Raw genomic sequence first — 5,470 nt, forward strand, 5'->3', positions numbered from 1 at the left:
CCAGCCACCACAGCTCAGCACCCTGTCTGGGGAGGTCCACACCCCTCCGGTGGGAATAGACCTGCTGGGAGAGGGTAGACCAGGCCAAGCAGGCAGCCCTGATGTCAGGGCAGCTGCCTGAAGGCAGCACTGACGTCAGAGATACCCACTGCAGGGAAGAGCTCAATAACCTCCAATGCCACCACCTCCAGATCAAACAGCCTGGTATTAGCAGAGGGCAGATGGGCACATCCTCTCCTCCCACCCTGCTCTCCAGCCCTTTTAAGTGGAGACTTCTGCCTTCTAGCCCCATTGATTCATCACATTTTCTTGCTCAGCCAATACGAGAAGACAGGTTGCTCTTTACGTGACTGGCAGATCACATAGGATACACCAACACCTTATCACACAGGGTCACACCAAATTCCTGAAGTCTCAAACACAGCACCTGCTGACCAAGGTTGGGCTCTGCAGCCACAAACACTCCTAAGTCCCATCTTTTGCCTGTAATCAAATCATCTCTTTGATCACCAATTAAAAGGGCGGGCATCCATCGCCCTCCACAGGCAGCAGGTACTCAGTGCCACAGCAGACCCACCCCAGGAGATGGGCTGGTGGGATGTGCCAGGGAGACTGGGGTGGGCTGGGGGCTTGCAGCACAGCAAGACAGGGCAGGAGGATTTCTGACAGCTGGGATTCCCTGTCCCCAAGCTGACGGCATGGTGTGGCAATGCCACCCAGCCAGGCTCATGCTACTTGCTGGTAAAGCGGAGGAGATCTACACCTAACCTAGCCCTTCACTTGGGAAAGGGATCCACACAAAACCAGGAGACTTCTCACAGGCCACGCTGCAGTGCTCCAAGTGAATCTCACGGCGCAGAACGTGTTGAAGAGTCGTTATCGACACCTCTGCTTCAGAAAAAACCTGACCTAGAGGCAGGAAGAACATCCAGGCCAGGAAACACTGGTGAAGTGACGGGTCAGGCTTGCCCTGTCTGTCTACAACTTCAGCACTGAAGAGCACAAAGCAGGCAGCTGCTAAGACTGAAGCCGTACTAAATGCTGCAGTGTCCCTACCCACCGCCAGCACCCACCACATTGGGGATACCTACTTTTAATTCCCTGCCATCCAATAAACCCGAGAGAGACAGTACACCCATATGAACACCCAGACCCGAGTGTGCAGAGCAGGGGACACAACAGTAGTGCATTCACAGCCAGCAGTCACATGGCTGAAAGCGATTACATCTGCCCGGTCGCTGTCAGCTGAGCTGCCACTGCTCAGAGGACCTCCAGGAGGGTCAGTTAGCATCATTCCTCCCAGCCACACCACCCAGAGCCCAGATGTCAGACCATCACCCAACTGCCTTCAACCATGAGATCACACCTCTCACCATTCCCACCTACTCGTCTACTAGCAGCAAGAGTAGCAGGTACCTCTGGGCTGGAAAAGGGCTTTAATGGTGCAAGCAGGGAAAGGTGATTCTGTGTTAGCACCTGAGCGACTCTCTGGGATGGTCCAACAGTCCTTCCACGTACCCCCCACCGGCAGCGCCGCAGGCAGAGCTCAGCCAACACCTACTCACCACAAACACGGCCACTGCTGCTTGTGCAATAACCCAGTTCCCAAAGTGCCCACAGGAACATATGAGCAAAGATGTCAATAGATGCCTATCGAAGGGTTTGGGGACCAGGGACAGGAAAGAGCAAGGTGATACTGTGACATTCATTAGAGTAACCCAACAAATACCGATTGAACGCAGCCTTGCATCGCCCTCATCAAAAGAGTTGGTCTCAGTTTTGCAACACGCTTGAAATTAAAAGATACTCAGGAATGTTTTGCTCTGCATATGCGTTGAGGGTGTTCGATAAAGTTTTTACATTCAGCATTTAACTCTACCTTTCACACAGATCTGGTGGAAGAAGTTTCTGGATTCATGTTAGGGTTTATTTGATATAATTAGCAGCTTTAATTACTCCATGAGCTCAGTGTCCAAAAAGATACACAGAATACTTAATGCATGATAATACTTAGTTCAAAAAGTGCTGGGTATGCAAAGCTCAGTAATTAGTTAATAAATATTAACACATTGTATTGTGGCTGTTTCTAATACGACAAGGAACCTCTCAGTAGTAACTAGCAAGTTAAAAATTAGGATCTGTTATTGCACCATGCAGGTTGATAGCTTGGTCAGTCACATGTGTAAACAGCTGGCACTGCGAGATGAGAATCTGCTTTTCTGTACTGAATTACTGCTCTAACACACATGGAGGTAAAGGTAATACCCAAAGCCTGAACACAACACCAACTTAAACCATGTTTCTTTTGCTGTTTATTGCTACTCTGTGGCACACAGATAAAAAACCAGGTTGTAGCCACACAAATTTTACCTGTCCGGCTCTCTGCAAACTGCAAAGCAACACTATAGCAGTTGACATCTCTGTCCTTCCGTCTCCACGTTTGCTTTCATAGAATCATTTAGGTTGAAAAAGACCTTTAAGATCATCAAGTCCAACCGTTAGTAGCCGCTTTCTAACTCTCTTCTTGATCAGAAGCATCACCGTGCCCCTGCAGAGGGTTAACCTGCCTCCCAACACGGGATGTCAAGAGCCACCCTCGAACACCATCACTGAGCTGGGACTGCGCTTTGCAGGCCACTGCTGGATCTATACCAAACCTGTGCGGGAACAACACTAGCAGCTTAGACACTGCATTACCAGTGCTCCCGCTGCCACAGGCAGTTCACAGGCAAGAAAGATCAAGCGAACAGGTCTGTATCTAAAGATCCCCAGAGGATTCTGGTCCATAGCACTCAGCGCTTTAAGAAGGAAAGAGATGCAAAATATTATAACTTAAAAAAAAAAACAAAACACCTGAAAAATTTGCTATAAAGTAGAACTCACTGGGCCTTTGGTTTTGCTGAAAACACAGCCTCTTTGTGTTTCAGCACCTATTATTTAATGCTATGCAAAACAGGTTACCAAGAACACAGATAGGGTGTACTTGGGCAACATCACCAAATAAACTACCACCACCTGAAATGCCACCACGAAGACAACCTCAAGTGCTAAATGAAGCTCTCGTAAGTGATCAAGTGTACTTACTACTGATCACTACCATCTATTTTGATAAGGAAGTGGATTAAAATATCTTCTAGAAAGATGATGGGCACACCCTCCCTAAACTCACTGCCAATCGTGTAAGAAGAAAAGCCTTTCTCTTCTGATGCATTACAGTGTAAACATTAGCAAAAACGCAGCTCCTGCACGGATGCTCAAAGAAGTGGAGCACTTGCAGTTTTACTACACAAAACGCAGAGACAGTACTTCCAAATGTGAAGTTTACCTACAAAGCTATTCACAAGGCACTTGGATCACTCAGATCACTGGCAGCTGCTTAAGCGAGCTTACTGAATTACCGTCCCTGACACCCTTCGCAATCAGTCACTGAGTAGCACTCTCATTTGCTTCCTTCAGGTTAGAACTGTTGTGTTTCCACTTCTCCAGAGTCAGTTGAGTTGCTGCACTAGAGAGCCAAGCAAACACAGGAAAAACTTACTAGAAGATCTCACATGAGTGGATTCAGCAGCAAACCCATTTAACAAGGCTGCAATTCCTTCACTCACCATCTTAATCTCACAACAATTGAAACCCGGAGCAGAGAAGTCACTAAGGGACCCCCAGGGGAAGGAGTTCCTCTGCATTAATCCCAAATCCGAGCATCCATCAGCGAATACCTAATGTAGTCATCAGTCCCCAGAACCCTCCCCACTGTGAAGCTAATCTAGCCAAAACCAGTAAATAGGTTTCTGGAGTTTTGGGCATTCTTTAATCTTGGGAGATGTTTGCCTACTTTATAGGAGGGGAAACTTGGTCAGATTAACTTTGATATGAGAACAAAGACCCTGGTTAAGCATAATTCGTTATATCTAGCACAGAATAGCTGAGTTTAATAATCACATTATGATCTCTTAACCCAGACAAAGAATGAATAATTCACCTTTCACAAGCAGAGAATTCCTTCAAAGGAGCTTGGTTACAACCAAGCAACATCCTCAAATTGTTAAACTTTTGGCAAGATTAACAGGCTGTGATAACAGCAGTGTTTTGAAAAGATTTCTCTTAGCAAATTATTTTATAACTTTTTTTTTTTTTTAAAAAAATAGTGAGTTATTCAGATGCAAACCAGCAGATCTGGAATTTAAGTTCTCTGCATGCACACACCCCACACTAGGCCATCAAACACCCCCGGGGACAGAAATCAGCTGCAGAATATTGCACCCAGGGGACTCGCCTTGTGTCCACTAATCCCCCCGAAACACTTCTCTCCACCGACAAACTACCAGCAGCTCCTCTTTGCACAAGATTTCTTTTCAAAACAGATTGAATTTCTATACATCATTATGCACAGCACTAACATATGTTGATCTCTGTAACTATTCCCTCTTTATATCCAGGTTCCAGCTGTTGTCTTTAAAGTTACTCCAAGCAAGTCCCCCAGCGTTAAGGAGTTTTTCTTCTCAGGTTACCAGGCTCACTGGAGAAGTCACAACTGTTACTGGTTGAACAATGGCTCCAAGTTCTCATGCAAAAGCAATTTATCTGAGATATCTATTATCTTTTGTAGTCTCTTCTACAGACTGACCAAAAACAGGAAGCCCAGCTCTCATATGCACATGCATTCCACTGGGATTGTGTAACAGCAATAACAACCTCGGAGGCTGATTCAATGGCATTTACTCAGAGCTATACCAACAGCTCTCCTGAAAAGAAACAAATGAGTTCAAGTGATGCCCTGCTTGAAGGTATGGATGCTATTACAGAGCAGACACATACAGCCTGTCCCAAGGAAGCCTTAACTGGTGGTTAGATTCCCACCCACATGGCTCACCACTATTTCCACTTAGATAAAAATTTACAACCGGAGATCAGTCACACCTGCAGAGTTTGTCACACCTCTGCGAGTAGCAGGACTTGATGCTATCCATTAGAATACTTACAGCCAGTGCCAGGGTGTCCCAGCCTTTCCTATGCAAAGGAAAAGTCTAAAGCTTCACCTCCTGAAAAATTCACTGCCCTTCCCTTCGCAGGCTCCCAACAAGAAGCCATTGTTCAGGGGAGCAGGGTGACACTTCCTCTCCCAGTCCAAATTAGAGAGGTATAAAAATAAACCCACACAGCTGTCCCACTAATTCGTATTATTTCACCCCGCTTCAATTAGATTAAAAGTCGGCTCCAATTTCCTCACTTTTTCTGCTTTTGGGCACGCTACCCTGCACAAAAGATAAAAGTTCCAGCAAACCGAATCCCCTTTTCGGTACTGCTCTGCGGGAACCCGCAGCGGGAAGCAGCACCTCCCCTCCCCTCCCCTCCCCTGCAGCCGGGCTCTGCCTCTACCAGCTCGCACAAAGCCCGAAGTTTGGCAGAAGTCGGGGCTTTCGCTGCGCGCCCCTCTCGCCCCGGCGGCGGAGCTCACGGCCCGCCCGGGCCG

At 47.1% G+C, this 5,470-nt stretch overlaps 1 protein-coding gene across 1 annotated transcript in view; it reads right to left on the reverse strand.

Moving 5' to 3' along the window:
• PLS3 (plastin 3) overlaps positions 1–3,346 on the reverse strand; it is a 51,454-nt gene extending 48,108 nt beyond the window's left edge. The window contains exon 1 of the mRNA XM_035892176.1: positions 3,326–3,346. The gene's annotated coding sequence lies outside the window, so the exon portion shown is untranslated. The remainder of the gene's footprint in view (positions 1–3,325) is intronic.
• Between the last annotated feature and the right edge of the window lie 2,124 nt (positions 3,347–5,470).

This window comes from Egretta garzetta, unplaced genomic scaffold, assembly GCF_000687185.1.
Source record: "Egretta garzetta isolate BGI_Z169 unplaced genomic scaffold, ASM68718v1 scaffold404, whole genome shotgun sequence".
NCBI lineage: Eukaryota > Metazoa > Chordata > Aves > Pelecaniformes > Ardeidae > Egretta > Egretta garzetta.